At 51.6% G+C, this 22751-nt stretch overlaps 1 long non-coding RNA gene across 1 annotated transcript in view; it reads left to right on the top strand.

Annotated features, from left to right (window-relative positions):
• Positions 1 to 22751, top strand: part of LOC116482028 (uncharacterized) — a 100063-nt gene that overhangs the window by 4247 nt on the left and 73065 nt on the right. The window contains exon 2 of the long non-coding RNA XR_009209785.1: positions 6048 to 6194. This is a non-coding gene — a long non-coding RNA (uncharacterized LOC116482028). The remainder of the gene's footprint in view (positions 1 to 6047; positions 6195 to 22751) is intronic.

Genomic DNA, 22751 nt, shown 5'->3' with positions numbered 1-22751 from the left:
GTTAGAGAGCCAATGGGCCTTATATCTGGTCCTTGGAGAACTGTCCTTGTCCTTCTGGAGCACTGCCCATGCTCTGGGCATGTCCTTGGTAAGATATGGTTTCCTGCCAATTTAGGGAGCTTTTCTCCATCCCAGAGCCAGGGGCCATGGAAGCCACATTTGTTGCCCTCCCCACTCTTGGTATGTACCTTGCCCAGAAGTGGGGACTCAATGACAGTGGCATTCAATTGAATATCTTCACTTCTTGGTGCCAAGTCAGGTCCCCATACTATCCCACAAGGCTGCCTGAAAGATGCCTCGGTCCCCCTTGAAATTGTGGGGAGAGGGTCAAGGACCACCACCCTGGACTTGGAATCAGAATGCCAGGAGGAATCCCGGCTCTACCTCTCCTTGCTAGATCTCCAGGTAACCCAGATCTATTCTTTGAGCTTCTATTTCCTGAGGGAAGCTGACAGTGCCTCCTTGGGAGGTCTGGCAAGTAGGGGATTATAGGAGATGCTGTGTGTGAAGGTACTTTGCAAAGGGTGAGATGGGTGGGAGATCCTGATTACCCAATCACATGCTTACCTAATCCCTGCCTTGTTTGGTCCTGGGTCAGAGGAGCCTTAGTCCTTTCATCACAAACCAAGAGAGAGGATGGAGGATTAGGGGAAAGGGGGCAGGGGTGGGCTTCCTCTGAGTTTCCCCACAGAGGCTCCATCTTGAAGGTTACCACTGTCCTATCCCATGGAGGGGGTTGCCGCAGTGAGGAGGGAGCTGGGGTGGGAAGTGAGCCTCAGGAAAAGCCAGCCTACACCACACCCTGTGAGTCTAGGTGTCTATCTTCTAGCCTAGTGGTTTCTGGTTAGAATTTGACATTAGTAGCACCAGCTTTACATCAGTCACTGGACTGGCAACGAAGAGGATGCCAGGTTAATGAAATGTTCCTGACTTTCCTGGCTGGACATAGAGGTTCTATCACCAAATACAAAGATAAGGCATTTGTGATATAATAGCTGGAGTAACCAAAACTCTTTGGAGATTCCTGTTCGAACACCCCAAAACCACATAAAATTTTTCATAGGTGAAAGGGTTCTGCCCTTGGTGGTTCTGGAGTCAGATTTGGGTGCGTTTGGTCTGATTTACCCAGCCGTGCTGACCCAGGGCTCCTGCTTACCAGGTCTCATGGCCTAACTCACTAGACTGCCTGAGGGGGACCCGAGGTCAGTGGGCTTTAGCCAGAGTGAAATACACAAATCAGAAGGCGGGAGGTGCCTGCGCGGGCCCAGAATGTATGTACTCAAATGCCTCTGTAGGATATGGTTTCCTGCCAGTTTGGGGAGCCTTTTCTCCATTTGAGAAAAAACAAACTTACAGCAAGGGGTGAGGGGTTAGGGTTTGGGATTGGGGGAAAAGGTGGGTAGGGAGCCCACCGAAGGAGGTGAGGAGGGGGCTGTAAAGATTACACCTGGGCATATGTTTCCCTAGAAATCACATTCATTGTATTTTTATAATTTATTCTAACTCTTTCATGCGAAGAAAATCAATAGTGGGTGTTAGTACTGGTGGCCCTCCTGATCACACCTGCATCTCCTGAGTGTGCCTTAAAGGTCTTGGGAATGGAAAATATAAAAACTGCTTCGTGATGCGTCATCTTTATCCCCCACTCATTCCAATATACTTTCTACTTCTAGCCTAAATTCGGGGCCCCCTACCGGGGCCGGCCATGATCTTGAGGCCGGCATAGGGGAGGCTGCTCTCTGTCCACCCCAGCCTGGTGATGCCATTCGCTTCTTGTGTCTGGTATTGTGAGCTACACGTCTTTCCGGCGTACGGAGCTGAGCGTCCAGGCCAACGCTCCTCAACCTCTCCGTAATGTTTACCCGAGGCCGTCGTGCAATGAGACTATTCGCATGGCATTGTCAACGCGGCGGCGCGCGCGTCTTGGCCCTCCGCGGCTTGCCAGACTGTCCTGCAAACCACCTCACCCGTCTCTTTGGCTCAGGAGACTCAGGCACTAACCGGAGAAAACACTTCACCCTGGAACCCTAACTCAGGTCCTGGCAAAAGATGCGAGAGGAAGGCTTGCTCTCTTAATAAATCTCGGCCGCCCGCACATCTGGCCCCTGGTCCTGCTCGGTAGAGGACTGGCTGGTGGATGCACGGTCCAGGCCGTGGGCACTCGACCCATCTCTGTTTTCCTTCCCGAGGCGCCCCTGGATTACCACTTTCGGTTTGCCCTTACATCCGGGATGTGGAATTTCCCAGGGAATCATAATTATTTTATCTATAATTTATTCTAACCCCAAGGTTCCAAGAAAATCTGTAATGAACGTTAATATCTACAGCTTCCTGGTCAATCTGCATCGGGCCAGAGAGCCGTCGGTTCTTCGCAGTGGGTGACTTCAGGTCCCTGTGCCTTGTTTCCTATCACTCTGAAAGAATTTTCTCCCCAAAGGGAATCCAGCTTGTTTGAAACAGGTTTCTCCTCTCTGATTTTCTGCACTGGAGAAAAATCTTGATCTGCTTTTCGAAAATATATATATTTTTTAAGAGGCATCCAGGCAGGCCCGAGCAGTCGGGCTGAAGGTGGGCCAGCCATTATTGCCTCAGACCTTCGGACGTTAGGTACCCCAAGCACCTGAGCTACTAAGGGTATATCAGACAAGATTTCCGGGAGCAGCCTCAGTAGTCCCTTCGCCCGCTCCCAGGCCGCAAGCGCAGAGGATCCTGCGCTCTGTCCCCCAAGGTCTTGACGTTTGCTGAGCTCTCTCCGCGCGCGTCGAGGAGAGGCCGCCTCTCGTGAGCAAAAGCTGGGAGTTGTTAGGGATTCCGCAGCCGCTCTGAGGGCGAGATCGGGTTTGTCCCACGACCTCGGCGCCAGGAAGCTGTAGAAAGAGACAGACCCCAATTTTCTCCCCTTGGAGTTGAAACAAAACCTGAAAGCCCGAGGTTGCACGCACCGCCAGAGGTGGCGCCTAGGCGGCGGGGGCGACCAGAGCCGCGTGCCCGCGCGGTTCCCAGGCCTGGGTTCTGTTTCTTCCTATTTTAGTTAGTTACTTAGCTGGTTAGCTAATGGACAGCTCACAGGCAGCTTTTATGCAAACGCCAAGCCTGGACCCACGCTGAGTCTCCGCGGCCGCCAGACCTGTAGTTGCCCGGCTGGGCTCCCAGAGGAGTGACGAAGGGAAATTCCTAGTAATTAAAGGGGAGGATTTCCCGGGGCGCCCCTTGGTGAAGTGGCCTTGGCTTCGAGTGAGGAACAAAGGACTAAGGTGCCTGCGCGCAGCGCGCCCTCGGGGCCCGGCGCGACCCGCTTTCACGCCCCTCCCCGCTCCACGGCGGCCGCGGGCTTTGTGCGCTGGGGCCGCGCGCCGTGCTGCACCTGCCCGACTTTAAGTACCTTGGCGAGGCAGCGCGGGCGGCTGTTCTAATCGCCGTCTCCAAGTACCTGCTCATGAATAAACACCAACCCCATTTATCAGGTACTTAGCGCTCATTGTGAAGGGGAAATTGGCCCTTTTCTGGAAGTGTCTATCCACAATCCATCTGCGCAGTTCTGGTTGCAGAATTCCCCTCACCCTTGAGACACACACACACACTCGCAACACGAGGCTCCTCCAAGCTAAGATAAACTCGCTTTTCTTCCGGTAAGTGCGTGATTGAGCCGCGACAATAGGCGGCGAGGAGGAGGCCGCTGGGTCAATAGCCTGCGTCTCTCCATTGATAGGAAAAGTCAGTGCGCGGAATGCAGGGCCTTAGGAAAGCCCTGTCCGGCGTTCCAGCCACAGGGGTCACACTTGCATCAACATGCAGGCACTCTGCCCCTTGGGTCCCCCAAACATTGAACAAAATATTGGAAAGGTGGCCTAAGGTGTCTGTGGTGCCTGCCAGCATTGGTCGGGCGGGCCCCGGCTGCACCCTGGGTTCCCCTACTTTCCCCCGGTTGGGCCCCACATCTGGGTCTGGCTCTTAAGTCTTGGGCGTATGGGATAGAGAATTTAAGGATCCAGATACGTTGCAATCCCCGGGCTAGTAGGAGGAAAAGTGGCTCCTCTGGGAACCCGGATGGGCCGAACAGCAGCTTCCGGCAGAGGCCCTCAGATTTCAGAGTTCTGCAAGTGGGGAGAAGGGCGGCCTGCTCAGCCCGCGCACCCGTGGCAGCACCATGGAGGGAATAAAAGCAGGGTGAACAATTTGAAGATCCCCACAAGGCAAGACGGTAAATTTACAAACGCATTTGCGTCCTGAATGCTCGCTTCTTTTTCACTCATACGTTCCTTCTAAAATATGGGCTTTCTGTGTACATGGGCGCGCATTCCCAGGACTCGGTTCCCTGGGTGGAATTCACCCAGGAATACAATCGATTTTCAGAACCTGAGTACGGCCACAGGCAGCTCTGAAAATGAAAGCGTTTGCTAAGTGGGGGAGATCTCACCAATCGAACTTTAAAAAATGGCTTTGTCTTCATTCAGCTCTCCCGATTTATTTTGTGTTTTACAAATAGAAGCTCAGAGCTTCTGTCGCCCAGTCCTTGCATGACTCATGGCGGTGGCCACACGGGGTTCAGGGATACGGGATGTTTAGAAAATCGCTGCATAGCGGAGTTTCCTAGCACGTTCCATTTATACTGAACGCAGGCGACCGCTGAAAATCCAGCCTCGACTCTTGCTAACGACTGGGTAGGACCCTCGGGGTCCTGTGACCGTGCTGGAGGGTGTTCCCTGCTCCGGTCTGGGGAGGCCTGCACGGGGACTAGGTTCTCGAGAGGCGAGCGGGAGCCCCGGAGAACCCGAGACTGCTGCGGGGCCGGATGCGGGATCCCTGGGCTGCGGTTCTACGCAGAAACGCCAATGGCAATGCCTCTCCAGCTCCTTCCAGCCCCAGTCACTAGGCCGGCGCCTGGCCCGGAGATCCTCCCAGAGCCCTGGCAGTGCCATCATGCCGGAGAAAACAAGCTCGGCCCCGCCGGAATTCGTTCCAAACACAGACGCTCATTTTTGGAATATTCTAGAAAAATAACAAGATCTTGTCTTTATGATTCACGGGAGGTAACTGATGGGTGGACCATTTACATGAGGGCAGACACTGTGGGGCGAAGGTGACTTCTGGACGTAGGCTTTAAAGTAGGAACGGCTCCAAATTCCCAATATCTCCGGCCTTTCCGGTTACAAATCGGACCCCCGCGGCTGCTGGGGCAGGAAAACCAGACATTTCTGTTTTGTGGTTTTTGGGCTGCCTCCAGCCCACGCAGGCTCGTTTAGTCCCCGCGGAGTCAGCCCCGAGCCTTCCTAGTCCTGGAACAAGGGCTCCAGGTCGCGGCGGCCGCGGGAAGCCGCCGAGAGGGCGGGGAGTAGGGATTCCCTCCAGCTCCGCAGGGCATCTCACAAGCGCCTTCTTCTGCGCTAGCTCCCCACCTCCAGGTGCAGGGGATGAGCTTCCCCAAGTGAAGCTTAGCTTTATTTGGTGAAAATTCTGGAATTCGAATTCGTTGCTCTTGTGTGTTTGTGTTAAATGCCTTGATGGCATAGGTGTGTGCGCACCCTCATAAATTTATGGAATTTATGGGCGGTGAGCGCGGCCGGGAAAGGTTTGGAGGACAAGAGAGGGCGCCTGCACGCTCTCTCCAGGCCCGGGACTGGCCCCCAAGGCACGGCTGGAGCAGAGCCTGGTGGAAGTGGTAAAGGCTTCAGCTCGACCCCCTCTCTCTTAGGAGCCCTCATTTCACCCTTCTCAGCCACGCTCTTCGTTCACCTTCTTGCGTCCCTTGGGGTCCCAAGCCGATCCTCCACACAAGACCAAGGAGAAGTGGAATTGAATCAGGGCAGAGCAGGGCTTTCCCAGGGCCGGTTCCCGACCGGCATGGTTCAGCCAGGCCCAAGGCCTGGGACAGCCGTTTCGGAAACCCTGGGGTCAAAGCCCTCCAGACTGGACTCAGGCCGCAGGAAAGAGCATAAGCCCAGCCCTCTCACATAGTGTGGCTTGTTCTCAAACCTCCCACCTCCCCAAATCTCCCCACTACAGCCCACCCTCACTAATCACCCCCCTTTATCTTGGTTCTTTTGAAGGGGTGGCCACGGGAGTGCCTCCGCCCATGACAGCAGTGTGCAGGAAGCTGACCTGGAGCTGGGAAGCCGGGAGAAGGCACATCGGGTTCCACCTAGATAAACCCCAAAAAGACAGCTCCAGTGAGGGCCCAGCAAACCTGAGACCAGGTAGGGAGCAGCGTGTCCGCAGGGGCAAGGATGGAGCACCAAGTGCCAGAGCCTGAGATTTGGGCTCTCACATCCCTCCCTCCTTGGGAGTACTTGTGGCCCCTGGATAGTCATCTTGTGCAAGCCTCAGACCCCTTGGAGGGGTTAGGGAGGGATCTGTGGTCCCCCTCTCATGTTGGCTACTGAAACCCCTGGGTTCCTGGAAACAATCTAGCCTACACCAGGAGAGTCCATCTTAAAGCTGGTGGCTTTTGGTTCCCCAGGACCCTGCTCAACTCCCATGACGTTAATTCACCACTTAGAGCGTCTTGATGCCCAGGCTAGAAGGACTTCGGTTGCACCAGCTTTCCCCACTACAGTTCTAGGTTTTGTCCCGACCGACTTTCAGCAAGCGGCTTAGCTCAGCCTTGGCGCTGCCTTCCAGGAAAGAGGGACAGCAGCAGCAGCCTCGGCTGACCTGGGTGCCCTTGTGGGCTATCTACTGGGGGCTCGCGGGTTCTTGCCTTCTCTGCCTGGGGTGGGTTGGGGGTAGGTTCCTGAACTTCCCGGGGCTTCTCCCTGGCACACTTTGGCTGCCACATCACGGATGGAAACGCTGAGGCCAATGGGCTCAGGTTCGCTAGCAGCAGGCAGCCGGCCCTGGTGTGCCCGCTCTAGCCTGGGTGCCCTCCATACCCCCGCGCGCGCTTGGTCTCTGTGGGGCGCTGGCAGGTAGGGGTGTTCCTAGGGGCCACGAGGGGAAGGGGGTGGCGGCGCCGGTCTTGCGCTTCCCACGCTCCCTCTGTTCAGTTCACTCTGGTGGTCTGTGTTCCAGTCGGGCCTGCAGATCCCTGGCTCCCCACGGCCAAGCCGAGAACTAGCAGGTTTCATTGTGCAGACTCCCGGGGTCAGGTCGCAGGGTCACGTGCACGCATCGGGCCTCCTCCGGGCGCGCCTGTTCCGGATCTGCCGACAGAGGGCGCCGAGGGCCCGAGAGGAGCGCGTTCGGGCGCCTCTCCTGGGTCCCTGGTGCCACGCTGTGGGGCTTGGTGATTCAGAGCCACACCTGACACCCTCACGTCCCAAACCGGGATAGTTGCACCGACAAAGTCACAGGAAGGAGCGCGCAGGTGACGGTGGGCGGGCGGGACGGCGGAGTCACTTACAGCGGGACCTGAGAGGATGTGGGTACGGGACTTCCTGACGGACCCTCTAGTTTGTAACCGTGCGAACACTGGAGGGATTCACTGTGTGCACCGTGGAGGTGTGGACATCCACCTGAGTGTGCAGAGGCAGGGGAGGGACACAAGAGATAGTCCCTGAGGCTGGCTCCAACCAATTTCTGAGCTGGAAGGGTTTTCTAGAACGTTAGTCCAAACACCCTCTTTAATAGCAGGAAACTGAGGCCCTGAGAGGGCAACGACTTATCGAAGGTCCTGCAGCACTTAGAAACAGGGCTGACTCAACTAGCGCTGGGGAAGGGCGGCCCCTCCGCTGCCCTCTGAGCCTCAATTTCATCCGTTGTGAAACATTGCAGTTGTACTAGGTCGTGGTTCTGGAGGTGTGCCTGAAGGGGTGTGCAGGGGTCTGCATGGTATGCACATATGTGTTGGTGCATGTGTTGGTGCATGTGTGTGTTGGAGGCAGCCTATGGCCATCTGAGAAGGGCTATGTCTCCATGCGTGGGTGCCTGTAAAGAGCTCCGTGGGTGCCTGTGTGTATTTGTGTGTATTTGCCCTTGAAGGAGTAGATGCATATTTGCCCTTGAAGGAGCAAATTGTGTACAGATGTATTTGTGCCTAAGTGTTTGTTTGTGAAGGGATGTGTTGTGAGGAGGTGTGTGTAGAAGAGTAAAGGGATATTTGTGTCTGTGAATTGTGTACCTGTGCTTAAAGGGGTAATTGTGGATTGTAAATAATTATATGCTGGAAAAGGGCCTGGCACTCCCCATCCACTGGAACCCCACCACCTGCCTTTACTGCTCCTTCACGTGTGCCCTGGAGCCCATTCTCATTCTGGGCCCCACAGAAAGGGGTAAGGGGATGAGAGGGCTGAGGGACACAGGCTCTGGGGTGTGGCTCTGCCCCAATGCCCAGCAGGCTCTAACGGGCTATGATTAGGCAAAGCTTCTCCTGGGCTGCAGAGGGAGAGAGAGAGAGAGAGAACGAGAATGAGGGAGGAAGGAGGATTACGGCAAATTCATTTCTATTTTCCAGCCCACTAAGCCTGCAGTGTGTCCCTGGTGTTAGCATGAGAATGGGCCAGGGCTCTGTGAACACCCCCCACCCCCGACCTACTGACCCCTCTTCCCCCCTGACGTGAATAGCGGGACTCACAGCCTCCCCAGCCTCTCCAACTAGTGCCTGCAAAGCCACGGCTCCTAATCAGGGTAATTTAATATATTTTAAGCCCCCGGCGGCTTTATTTTCCCTCCTTTTTGAGTTTGTTTTAGGCATTCACAGCTCTCACCCCGTCATTAGACGGCCTTATTTGACGGATGGAAGGAGCTGCTATGAGACCACAGCCCTTTGTGTCCCCCACATAAGCTGGGCTTCCCCGTAATTAGAATGGTATTCCCAGCCATTGAGGCTTTTCATGAGGCAGAACAAAAACTCCCCGAGATGAATATCCCCCAACTCCCAGCCCCCTGGCCAGGAAAGGGGCTGTGAGTTAAAGGGACTCCTTGGGGAAGGCAGTCCAGAGCAAGGACAGCCAGGGTCCTACCAGGGTGAGGAATTTAGGGGCCATGGGAAGTGGGCACCAGACAAAGGCTGGTGGCTGGTCCAGGTTGCTGGTAAACACCAGTCACCTATACATACGCCACCCAGCACTCAGCCAGCCTCAGGATGTGCTGGGCTCATCAGAGGACCTTCGTATTCTATGGGGTCTTGGGGTATGGAACCAGGCTGGAATGTGCATGTAAAACACAAACACACATAGTCACACTAGTCACTCACATGCAGGCTTGGGATTACATTGTAAACACACATATATACACATACACGTACACATGCATGCTCAGCCACAAGATTACAACGTCACTAAACTAGGTTAGGAAATACTTATAAATATACACACATCACACATGTTACCCAGACAGAACAAGACTGCAGTTTCTCTTTATATCTGTGCGTGTGCACACACACACACACACACACAGACAGCCAGCCACTCAGATTGCTTGTGAACACACACACACTCCTGCATACTCATATACATACATATACCCTTAGGGTCATCCAGACCCCAGTTTTTCTGGGGGCATTCACCAGCCTGTGCACACTGTGGCGCACCACCCCTCCTCCCCAGGATATAGACTTGCTTCTGGCCACATTCGTAGGTCCATGCTCAGCCTATGTGCAAGTAGTTTGACATGCACACACATGCATGGATGCATGCCCATCCTCTGGCTCACGCTGACATGTGAAAACTCAGGAAAATACTATACAACCAACATGACATTACAATGTTTCCATATTTTCTGGCCAGCCTCTCCCAGACACTTATTACCAGACATGCAGGGGAGTTTTGAGGATAAGCCCCCACTCAGCTACACACTGTGCTATGAACTCAGCCCCCAGATGGCCTGGGTTCTCTGGGACTCAGGTGGGTCTCCTATGCCCTTTGGGGAGAGGGGATCTCCCTTTTCTAGATTGGACCATGCTCCAAGGACAGAAGGCAGGTGTCCGGATGTCTGGTACAATCAGTAGCTTTTTTCAGGATTCAGGAAAGGCTCAGAGGGTGATAACTAGGTCTGGGAGTCTGCAGATGGGAGAACTCACCTGCTAACTGATGCACAGGGATGCAGTCCCATGGAGAAATAGTGAGTGCCTCATCTCTAGGAGGATTCCAATAGGGGCAGCATGATAACCAGGCAGAGATGTTGTGGGATAATTCATTTATTTAGTTCAGCTTCTACTGTCTGTCAGACCCTGTGCCCAGTGCTTGGAATACAGTGGTGAGTAACATACAAGCCTGTCTTCAAAGGATCTTAGAGTCTTAAATGGGAAAGCTAGACACACACAGTTAATAGATAGGCCTGGGCCAGGGGACAGGGATAAGGCTGGGGCAGAGAGGAAAGTGATGTAATGGGTGTCTAGTTTCCACAATGGAATATTGGTATCAGGGACTGAAGTGGATTGTTTAACATCCTGTACCTAAGGCACAGTTGTGGCACCTTGGAAGTTTTTTTTTTCTTTTTTTTCTTTTTTTTTTTTTTTGTGAGAGAGTCTCGCTCTATCACCCAGGATGGAGTGCAGTGGCATGATCTCGGCTCACTGCAACCTCTGCTTCCCAGGTTCAAACAATTCTTGTGCCTCAGCCTCCCAAGTACCTGGGATTACAGGTGCGTGCCACCACACCTGGCTAATTTTTGTATTTTTTAGTAGAGATGGGGTTTTGCCATGTTGGCCAGGCTGGTCTTGAACTCCTGGCCTCAAGTGATCTGCCTGCCTCAGCATCTCAAACTGCTGGGATTATAGGCGTGAGCCACCGCATCTGGCCCTGCATCTTGCAAGTCTTTGAGCTGGATAAGTGATGCATTAGCTGGTCTCCAAGGGCTCTCTCCATTCTAAAATTCTTGTACTCCTGGTCTAGGTCCATGGCTTTCTCACTGTGGCCCCCTTCCCAAGGTGGGTGGTCTCACCCTAACTCACTCTGTACAGTGAACCTTTACCATGACACTTATCACCTCCACTAAAGCTGTGCCCAGGCTCTTAGTGAGGGGAGTGGCTGGACCCATTCAAGGTCTCCAGGAAAAATGGAGAGGCTCATAAAGAGTGTGATGAATTCAGTTTGCTGGGGCGGGGTGGGAGGAGTGTCCAAAAGAGGTAGGTTAGGCTCCTTCATGCTCCTGACTTCTTAGGAGTGAAGAACAGTCCACTGAGTCTTATGGAGCCTCATTCTCTTCTATTCTGGAAGGAAGTACAGCTTTGAAGTGATGGGGTGGGGACCTCAGACTGGTAGTGGTTTGCATACTTATTTTTTTTAACCTTACATCTTGTTCAATATGTGGGGCAACCATCTTACTCTTATATCTGCTGGTGGCCCAAGCAAATGCATACCCAGAAAATGACCAGAAAACCTCAACATCTCTCTCTAGGTAAAACGTGTGTCTGTTTCTCTTCGTAGGAAAAATTTCACAGGGTGAATTAGAGAACAAGGGATGCTTTGAAGCCACTTCTGATGTCATATATATATATATATATATATATATATATTTTTTTTTTTAATTTTACCATAGCGTTCCATGGTGTAATGTAATGGTTAGGAGCCAGGGATCCGGAGACATCCCGGTTCAAAGCCTGTTCCTGCTTTGAGAGAGCTTGGCCATGTCTTTTAGGGCCTGGGTGTCTTCAACTGCAAAGTGGGAATAATAATAATACCACCCTGCTAGGGTTGTTGTGAGGGTTAAATGAGCTGATACGTGTGAAAGAGCCCAACAATGCCTTCCATGCAGTAAGTAGTCAGTGTTCGCTGTGGTGATTAATATTAGAGTGAGTGCTCAGTAAATATTTGTTGGGTAAATGTGTGCATTTTTCATTTTGTTTGCATTCAGGATAAAGTTGTGCGAAAATAAGATCTTCCTGGTAGCCTCTGCCCGGTAACTGGCAGGAGGCGGAGATGGGGTGGGGGTGGGCTGAGTGTCTTCAGTAGTTAAAAAAAATGTGTTCGGAGAGGATGGGGCCTCGGGTCGTTACTGCGGTCTCCAGCAGGGGGAGCCCAGGTAGTCATCACTTGCCGGCTCCGGACCGCAAGGAGGGAGGGAATTACCCTTGACCGAGCACCTACTGTGTGCAGTGCCCCCGCCAGGCGCTGGGGGGCGCCGTGAAGTCAGGATGACTGGGAAGTGGGGGGTTGCAGAGGGCGCAGTGAGGTGCTTTTGAACCAGCGCAGACCTGCAGGGCCGACTTCCTGAGAGCGAATGTTGCTTTGCTGCAGCGGGGCACGGGTTTGGTTCCTGGCGGGGCCTGGCCTGGGAAGTGCGGGGCTGAGGGCGGTGCCCGGCCCCCATCCCGAGTCGGTGCATGCCTATGCTGCAGGAGGGCCACCGGGAGCTCTGCTTCTCCGCTGCACCCGGCTCGGAGCAACCACTCAGTACAACTCACTTAGTGAAGTAAAGCTGCCTGGCGGGGACACTCTGGGCTGCGGGCGTGGGCACAAGGGGCCTCCTCATGGCAGTTTTGGGGTGAAAACAGTACCTTCCCCCCGCACCCCACCCTTTCCCCTATCCCTGCAGCTAGACCGGGAAGAGGTAAAGCCCAAAGACTCCACCTTGGCATGGGGCAGGGGTGCCACGTGGGATCTGGCCTTGAACGGGACATTCCTCATTCTGCTTCCGGCGGCGCCAGGTTTTCTCGTCCACTACTCTGCGGTGGCGGGTTGCAGCTGGAAGGACAGCTAATTTGGGGGCTCTGGAATGTGTTTATGTATATATGCACGCATCTATTTATGTATGGAGTAGTTTTCAGAGATATTTTCAAATATCAGAGCTCCCGACGGTTCATCATTGCAGCTAATTAGAAAAAGGAGTTGCACCTCGGCTCAAAAGATGCCAGAATCAGAAAGATATTGAGGAGCAAATGATCGGAGATGGTTTTCCCTTTGCCCCAGAGCAGGCGGGTTTGGCCCTGTAGGTGAAAGCGAGATCTGAAGAGGGTGGGGCTGGGGGCGCATGCGCTCGGTTCCCTGCTGGCCCAAGTGGTCCCGGAACAGTGGCTGAACAGGCGGATCTAGTGAGGGAGCTGGCGGTCCCGCCGGCCTGCCCACTCCTGGCCCGCGGCGTTTGGCCCGGCAGGCTCAGGAGCTTGGCTTCTGCCCTCCCAGACGCTCTGCTCCTAGAGAAGTTGGGTTGGAGTCGTCGAGCTCTACATTTCCAGCTGTGTGAACTCGGCCAGATCTTTTAACCTCTTGAACCCTTGGGAGCCAAAATACCAGCCCCTCAGTGGAGTGCGAGCAAGCGTCTTCAGGGAGACTGTATACCTCTGTGGACGCCTGTCAAGACCGAGTGTTGAATGCCTTGCTGGATTTTTGTGTCGTTTAATCCTCATCTGAGGAGTCTTTGTCCCAGTTTTACGGATGGGGTAGTGGAAGTCTTGATGAAAGGCAGTGGATGCCCTTGTTCCTGGGGCAGCCAGCTGGAAGCCTCCTGTTGTTTCTCAGACCCCTTTTAAAGTTCCTAAAATGGAGTGCTGGGACCCCAGGAGGGAGGAGAGGCACACAGGATAATTCTGGCTGAGGGCAGAGGTCTCCTTCACCTGGGGTCTTGGTCTGAGGAACTGAAGTGGGAACCTGGTCAGGACAGGTCACCTTCAGGACCTCACTTTTTGGGTGTCAGTATGTTTGCCCAGTCCCCGTTGGAGGTTGCAGGGGTCTAGAAAGATACAGGATATGGGCTGGTTGGGAGAGGGGGAAGTCTCCCTTAATTTATGAAGTCTCCTCAGGTATCCCTTTTCCAGGAAGGCATTCATATTTTATCAACAGAGGACCAATTATGGGGCGTTGACCAGAGGTTGACCAGACACTTTTGTTTCAGTGACTCCTGACAGCAGCTCCTTGGGAGGAGCTACTTCCCCCCATTTCACAGGGGCAGAATCTAAGGCCAGGAGCAGTGAAGTGAAAAGTGACTTACCCCAGGTCACATAATGAGGGAGCAAAAAGAGAAGGGGATGGGATTTGATTCTAGGTCTGGTCTGGTCTTGCCTTCACACCAAAAACCTAGTCCTGGCATCCCCCCCCACTTCTGTATCTGCCTTATGATATCCCTTAGAGTGGGGTGGTTCTGAAGTTGGAGCCTGGCCCCTTTAAGGGACATTTCCAGGACAAAGCTTGCCTAAGGATCAAGCCCCCACCTAGTGCAGGGAGGCTAGGTGGGCACAGGGTGCCCATGTGGACCTGGGCAATGGCAGAAACGGTGGGTTTAGCACTGTGGAGCAGATGGCCATGACAGGGTGAGCTCCCACTGTGGTCTGGGGTATCCCTAAGGTCAAGGTCAGAGTCTTTGCTGCTCCCTTTCCCCTCTCATAGGGAAACTGAGAGAAAGCTCCTCTTTGGGGTTCTGAAACCCAAAGGTCATTTCTCAGCGAGAAAGCTGAGACCCTTCCCATCTTCCCTGACCCTCCTGACAGCATCTTTAGGAGCCAGAATTGGCACAGAGAGGCTTCCCCAGGTGCAGACGCCAAGTGGCATCCCCCAACTCCTGGAGGAGGAATCCTGATGAGCTCCAGATTAAAAAATCAATCCAGTTCAAAAGTGATCAGGGGAAACTAGATTCAGTTAGAGAGGACAGAGCTAGGAGGGCCAGGAGTAGAGGGCGGGCCTCTCAGTACCACATCCTAGAGAAACTCTGCCATTAGAGGGAGAAAATCTGCACTGGGTCTGGAATGATTAAACTGTCCAGCTCTCAGAGAAGCAACTTAGTTCTTCGGAGCTTTGTTAGCAGAGACACAACAGAGCAGTGCAGGCTACCAGGAGCTGCGCAGAAACGCCCCTTCCCCCAACCTACTGCACATCTGGCATCTTTTAAAATTTTCCAAAGTCGGGGAAATAAACTCCGGTGTCTGTGACAGACGCTATTTTCAGAGGGTTTGCTTTGGGTCTCTCCTTCCACTGGTGACCCCTAAAATCCATAAGGGTCTGGTTTGACGGTGTGGCGGCATCGTTATCTCCATTATGAAGGGTAGCAAACACAAGTTTTCAGAGAAAACCCATTTGCCTTTTTCTTCTAGCCACCAGCCTCTGAGAGGGCGCTGGACCCCAAGACTCTGCAGGACTCGCCTCAGTGCAGAGGCTCTGGATTCTCCGGCTCTGAGGCGAGATGGGAGCTGTCCTCCCAGTGGTGCTGAAACTCGGGCTGCCTCCGTTGGGGTCACCGACAGAGGCTCACTTGTTCAGGCACATCCTGGGTCAGCCTTTCCGCGTCTGAGACGGGCTCTTCCCTTCTCAGATGAGAGATTCTGCCTGGAAGGGAAGTAGTCCATGCCATCATCATTCCCCAAAACCTTAATAGCCACCTAACTGGATTCACCACTTCTCGTCTTGCCTCCTCAATTCATTCTCCACTCAGTACCCAGAATGGACTTTTCAAGAGGCAAATCTGATCCTATGTAAAGTACTCATATGGTTTTCCATATCATTCAGAATGAAACTTACACGTTCTTGCTAGAGCTAAGAGACACTTCCTCCTCAATGATCTAGCCCCTGTCTGCTTCTTCCACATTAATCACCTATCAGGAGGGTGGTGATGGGTTGGAACTGGCTTAATTCTGATATATTCTGAAGACAGAACTGCTTACATTTGCTGAGACATTAGAGGGATGTGTAGGAGAGAAATAGTGGAGTCAAGGGTGACCCCGGGGGTTTGAGGTTGAGCGCCTGGAAGGATGGAGTTTCTATTTCCTGAACTGGGAAAGGCTGAAGGAGGAGCAGAGTTTTGGGGATGGGGATCTGAGGCTGTTTCTGGATATGTTAAGTTTGAGAGATCTACTAGATAGCCAAGAGGGATAGTCTAGTAGGCAACTGGACATATAAACTTGGCATTCAGAGGAGAGGTCCTGGCTGGAGATATTAACCAGGGAGAGGTCAGCTTATGGGTCTTATCTAAAACCATGCAGATGAGATCACTAGAGAGTAAAAGTACAAAGAAGAAAAGTGTCCCAGGGGCTGAACACTGGAGTACTTTGATTTTAGAGGAAGAAGTTGAAGACAATCAGTAGAGGAAACTGGGGAGGAGGGTCTTTGAAGAAGAAAACAAGAAAAGTGATGTCCTTGAGGCTGGGGATTGGGGGCAGTGGAGGTGTCTTAAGAACAAAGGAGAGATCAAAAGTATCCAATATGCTGACAGACTGAGAAAGATGAGGACTGACAATTGACCTTTCGATATGGCCTCACAGAGGTCCTTTCTGAGAAGTGTAAGTAGGGAGGGAATACTAGAGGGAGGACCAAGAAAGAGTAGGAGGAAATGGTACCCAGGCAGGCTGAGGAAGAGAAAAATTATCTGGGAGCTAGTAGGGAGGCCACAGGGAAAGAACCCCAAGAGGTGGTGAAGCACTAAACAGTTTCAGCCAGGTGAGTGACTTGTTGACAGACCAGGTCCTCATTCTTTCACATGCTTCAAAAGTTCAGTTTAGAACCGATCTGGGCCATAGTAAGACACTCAGGGTACACATGTTTAGCAGAGTTTTTCTTTTCTACTTCATTTCAGCTCAAAATCCCTCCTGGTGAAATGGCTTAACATTTACCCTTCTGGGATCAGAACTTCATAGCCCCTTGTCTTGACCAAGACGACACGTGACCTGTACGGGGAGCACCAGGGCACATGAGCTAGTTCAGTGAAGGGGTCCCGTCAGAGCAGGCTTGGGCTGCATATGTGCAGGCCACATGCCCAGACATGAGGCCCTCCAGGGCCTCCTCCCTTGCCTGGCCTGGCCTCGGGAGCACCTAGAAACCTCTTCTCACCTTATTTTTCAAGTTAAGAAAGATAATACCCCCAAACTCAGTCTGGCTCTGCTTGACTGGTCGGTTTGCAGATGGTAGCCCGCTTTCCTCTCAGAAACCCTCGCTCAGTGAGAGTGCCATGCTCCCCAACAGCCAGTGAGGACCTCTGTGGTCCTCACACCACCCTGAGAGGCAGAGACAGCCTTTCTCGCTTTGTGACCACCTTTGGAACAATGGTCATCAGTTTGCCGTCTAGTGGTGGAGCACAATGCCCCCAGTCTCATGCACCAAGGGCAGAGACAAGGATGAATCTTGCACTCTCAGGAGTCCTGGGGCCGCAGAAGGGAAGCAGGTCAAGCACAGGAGATGGATTATCATGGGTTCCTTCTTTGTCTTGGTGGCCCCTCAGAGGCTGCACCACACCCACTCCCGATGTCATGGGGGACCTGCAGGGCCGGGCCAGGTGCAACTCCCAAGCCCAGTGGCCTTGTGGGGAGTGGGCTGAGGGGGTTGGGAGAGTTGTTGGGGAGGTTGGGGTGTCCTGGGACTGCCAAGGGAGCTGCTGAAAGAGTGAGGCCTTTGAGCGGCCCCTGCTGATCCATCCCCTGCCCAAGCCACACCTCTCTGTGCAATACACTTAGGACTGCCCATGGTCCCATAAAACATTTATACATGGGCTACAGCCTAGCAACAAAAGTGTGATGTGAGCACTGATGGGGAACTCTGCTGCAGTGTGCCTTGGGCAAGTTACTGCCTGTGTCTGGGTCCCAGTTTCCTCATTTATCAAATGGAGGTACAAGAACAAATTGGAATCCAAGATCCTTTCCTGTCTCAAAAGCCCTGATTAGCCCCAGTTTGCCTCCTCTGGTACAAGTAAGTCTGGCACATCCACCGCTCAGGTATTTCTTTAGCTCTGAACAGAAGAATATCTCCTCCTTCCCCAGCCCTGGTCTGAATGCTCACCCTTTTCTGTCCATCCTGGCCACCTCTTTCTCCCTGTCCCTGGAAAGGCTCTACAGAGGAAGTGGTGTTCTGACTAAATGGAGAAGAGATAAAATGGCATTCCCAGCATAGGCAAGGGTATATAGTCACGGAAGCCTGTGTGATTCAAAACATGGCCAGTGGCTTGGTATGGCTGGAATGAAGGGTGAGTGGGAAAGGAGTGGGGGCTCAATCCTGCAGAGCCTTATAATTCATGCTCATAAACTTGGAGCTCATGCTGAAAGTGATGAAGGAGCCATGAAGCAGTTCAATGTGGTCAGAAGTTGCGATTTAGACATATCACTCTGGGGTTGTATAGAGAAGGACCTGAAGGTTTGTGGCAAAGCCTGAAGATCATCTCCCTTTCCCATGGCTGCCCAAGATGAGGACTGCATTTCCAAACTCTCTTGGATCTGGGTGTGGACATGTGACTAAGTCCTGGTCAACTGAATATAAGCAGAAATATCTTGTGTACCTTCCAGGGGGTGTTCCTGGAGGGAGGGGAAGTGGCCATTATCATTCTTCTTTCTGGATGGAATGTGACTCAGTGGTGAGCACCTGGTCCTCCTGATCTAGCCTGATTAGGTTGATGTAGGTGTGTTCAGTGGGCAAGGCCAGCACAAGTGCCTACCGTGTTTGGTCCACAGCTGTAACATGCTACACAGTGTATTCTCCCACAGGTGCACAAGCCTATTGCCTGTGTATTCTAAAACTGGCAGCAATTGGGCCAGCTGTACTACTTTCTTTTCCTCGTATTCCTGTTAGCTGTCTTCTGGAGGAGTTCTTTCTGGGGGGCATCTCCACATTTGGAGAGCAGGGATTGTTTATATCCACTTAGTAAAAATAATAACAGCTAATATTCACTAAACATTACTGTGGGCAGATACTATGCTCAGAACTTCACATGGATGATGACATTTATTATCTCTCTATCTTTTTTTGAGACAGGGTCCTTGCTCTGTCACCCAGGCTGGAGTATAATGGTGTGGTCACGGTTCATTACAGGCTCAGGTGATTCTCCCACGTCAGCCTCCCGAGTAGCTGAGACTACAAGCACACACCACCATGCCCAGCTAATATATATATATATATATATATATATATATATATATAAAATAAATATTACATATGAAAATATATATTATATATTACACATATAAAATATATATTATATATTACACGTATAAAATATGTAATATATATTGCATATATTACACACACACACACACACACACACACATATATATATAGTAGAGATGGGATCTTACCATGTTGCCCAGGCTGGTCTGGAGCCCCTGGGCTCAAGCAATCCACCTGCCCTGGCTTCCCAAAGTACTGGGATTACAGGCATGAGCCACCACATTTGGCCTCATTTACTATCTCTTAACTGCCATGCCATCTTGCTTCTAAAGCCACAGCAGGGTGAATACAACAGGAAGGTTCTGGTGGAGATGGGGGGTCATTATTGAACAGAACTGATGAGGTTGTTCATGCCCCCGACCCACCCTCAGCTCACTTTAATGACCCTCCCTGTTACAGATGAGGAACCAGGCTCACACTTGTGAAGTAAGTAGTCCAAGGTCATACAGCTGGAAAGTAGTGGGTATGGAAGCAATTCCAGGTCTTTATTATGCCGCAGAAGAAGCAGGAGACCCTGTGAACTTCATCTCCAGCAGAGGGACTACCATAGTGACTCTGGAGCCAAGCGCTCTGGGTTTAAATCCCAGCTCTGCCACTGACTGACTGAGTCTCTCTGTGCCTCAGTTTTCTCATCAGAAAACAAAAAAAAAGGATAATCATAGTGCATCCCTCCTAGGATTACTATGATGATTAAATGAGATAATACAGAAAAAGTACTTAGCCTAACACTAGCATTGTTATTACTTTATTATTATTACCAGCGTCTGAGTCCCTCCCTGGCCATGCCAGGGAGAACAAGCAGGTAGAGAGGAAAACCAGAGCTGAGAATTTTCTGTCCCATCACCCGTGCCAGAAGAGAGAGGACAGAGGACAGAGGAGGGGCCGTGTGACTGTCTGGGCTAGCGAGCAATTTGCTGGAGGAGCTCATTTGGTGACTCTGACTGAGTTAATTAAAGATGGCCACCAGGGGTCATTGCCATGGTGACAATTAGGCTGGGAAGGAGCCTCATTAAGGTGCCGTTTTAACAAGGCCAGTCGTTTTTAACCTGACATCCACGTGAAAGAGGGATTTTTCAAGTTGCTTCCCTTTCTTCCTTTGCTGTATTTCAGTTCCATTTCTAGAGACTTCCTGTTGAAGAACAGGACAGAGGAGAATTCCTGGGTTGAGTCCCTCTGAAAAATCAACAGGGCAACAGGTTTCTTCTCTGTGGTACTACTCTGGCATCTGAAAGGAGGCCTGGTTGGCAGAGGCTTGGAGAGGGAGGCGAGGGTTGAGGTAATGAGGTCAAAAGCGGAGGTGAGGAAGGGACTCATGTTGAATTTTATTCAACATGGAACTGGAGGCCTTTTCTGGAATTAGAAAGGTTGCTTCTGCCACCCAGTCACTTCCCAAAGTGAGGTGGCAGGGACAGTGTGGATGGCAGTAGAGTTGGGGGTAGTGTCAGGTCTGTTTCTCCCAAGTTGAAGGGAGGAGGAAGACAGGAGGCTCAAGCCCTGTCTTAATTCAGAGCACTTTGAAAAGTATGTATTTTTTTCTTATTTCCATAACAATACACTTATTGAGAAAAATTAAAAATTTCACAAAAGCATAAAAAGAAAATATCCCCTGCAGTGCACCCCTAAGATGGAATGACTTTACACATTTCCTGTGTGACAAGAAGCTGAGCACGGGCAACCACGAGCTGGGTTTGGGGCGGGGGAAGGGGGTAGGGGATGGGACACATGTACTTTTTCATTTATATCCTTGTCTACTGTTTGAATCTTTATCAAGAGAGTGTAAAATAAAACCAAGTTAAAATAGCATATACTACAACATTTTTCTCTTTTTTTTCTTTTCTTTTTTTTTTTTTTGAGACAGAGTCTCGCTCTGTTGGCCAGACTGGAGTGCAGTGGTGTGATCTCGGCTCACTGCAACCTCTGCCTCCCAGGTTCAAGTGATCCTCCTATCTCAGCCTCCCAAGTAGCTGGGACTACAGGCACACACCATCGCGCTCAGGTAATTTTTGTATTTTTAGCGGAGATGGGGTTTTGCTGTGTTGTCCAGGCTTGTCTCCAACTCCTGGCCTCAAGCAATCCACCTGCTTTGGCCTCCTAAAGTGCTGGCATTACAGGTGTGACCCACTGCACCAGGCCCTGACTTTTTTTTTTAAAGCACATTGTAAAATATTCAAACTAAACAAAGGGTAGACAAGAAAGGTAAGTTTCTTAGGTGGGTCCCCCAGTCCCTTGGGGTGAGTTCCCCACCTCAGATGCAGTCATTAATATCAGTTTATTTTGTATCTGTCCAGAGATATTCCACATGTGTCCAAGCACACTGTGCAACAAAGTTAGCACACTATTCACCCTGTTGTGCATCTTGTCCCTGGCTTTTGTTTTTAAGTTGGTCTCAAACTCCTGGGCTCAAGGGATCTTTTTGCCTCAGCCTCCTGAGTAGCTGGGACTATGGGTGCATGCCACTACATCTGGCTAATTAAAAAAAAATCTTTTAAGGAGGTAGTGGGGTGAGGTCTTGCTATGTTGCCCAGGCTTGTCTTGAACTCCTGGCCTCAAGCAATCCTCCTACCTCAGCCTCCGGAGTAGCTGGGATTACAGATGCAAGCCACTGTGGCTGGCTTGCATCTTGCTTTTTTAAACTTCACATTCTATTTTAGGGTGGGTCCCATATCAGGATGTACAGAGCTGTCTCATTCTTTTTTAACACATGGCAGGCTGCTGCCACTGGGAGTCTTTGGATATGAATAAGAGGTGGTCTGGGCTTTCAAGGGGCTCACAGGGATGTACATCCTTTCATGCTCAGCATTTGGCACAGTGGTCAGTACACAGAAGCACTTGGTAAATGTTTATGGCTGAATGAGTAAGTAGCAAATAAAGAGGGAGGAGTTGGAGAAGTAAATAGAGGCTAGACCGTGGTTGTTCTTTGTTTGTTTGTTTATTTGTTTGTTTTTTGAGACAGAGTCTTGCTCTATCTCCCAGGCTGGAGTGTAGTGGGACAATCTTGGCTCACTGCAACCTCTGTCTCCCGGGTTCAAGCAATTCTCTTGCCTCAGGCTCCCAAGTAGCTGGGATTACAGGCATGCACCACCATGCCTGGCTAATTTTTTGTGTTTTTAGTAGAGATGGGGTTTTACCATGTTGGCCAGGCTGGTATCGAACCCGTGACCTCAAGTGATTCGGCTGCCTTGGCCTCCCAAAATGTTAGGATTGCAGGCGTGAGCCACCGCGCCTGGCCTCATGACTGGTTTTGATGGCCATGCTGAAGGTTCGCATTTCCTCTGGTCAGGGATGAGGTCCCCTGAAGGCCCTCACATGGGGGCCAGCACAGTCAGACCTGCTGTCATGGAAGGATCCTCTGGGAGCTCAGGTAGAATCAGGGTGACTACATAGATGACAACAAATCAGGTGTAGGAGGCTGTACACTGTCCTCATATGCAGTGTCTTCCCCTTTACTGGCCCTCCTGGCAGGAGGAGTATGCACCCTATCTCTGGTGAAGGCAGGTATGGCCGTGTGACTTGTTTTGGCCAATGAAACGTGGGGAAGAGATATGTGACATTTTTCAGCAGAAGCCTTAAGGGACAGTAAGTTTGGGATTTGCTATGCTCTCCTTCTGCTTCCAGGAATGGTGAGAGTATGGGTCAATATGGAACTCCCTGCAGCCTGCGTCCCGGAGTGACTTGGATGTGCAGAGGCTTCTTGCCCATCTTTAATGGGCATGTAAATAGGAGTGGGAATGAAACATAGTTGCTTTAAGTCACTGAGATTTGGGGGGTTGCTGTCACCATAACATAGTTTACCCTGACTGATACACAGGGAGCTGGACTGGGTAGTTCCCGCATTCTTCCAGATGTGCACAACAGGCCGGGATTCTGCCAGGCTGGCTTTTCTGTGGCTTGGGTCCACTCCTGGTTTACACAGTGGATACTCAGCCTGAAGCTCTTATGGAGACCTAGGTTCATAGCCTTTCTGCCCCACCCACTTTGAGCCCCATGAACATTTCTCAGAGGTGGAGAGAAGCCTATAGCAGG

This window comes from Hylobates moloch, unplaced genomic scaffold, assembly GCF_009828535.3.
Source record: "Hylobates moloch isolate HMO894 unplaced genomic scaffold, HMol_V3 SCAFFOLD_14, whole genome shotgun sequence".
In the NCBI taxonomy this organism is placed as follows: domain Eukaryota; kingdom Metazoa; phylum Chordata; class Mammalia; order Primates; family Hylobatidae; genus Hylobates; species Hylobates moloch.
This window is presented reverse-complemented; position numbering and strand designations above follow the sequence as displayed.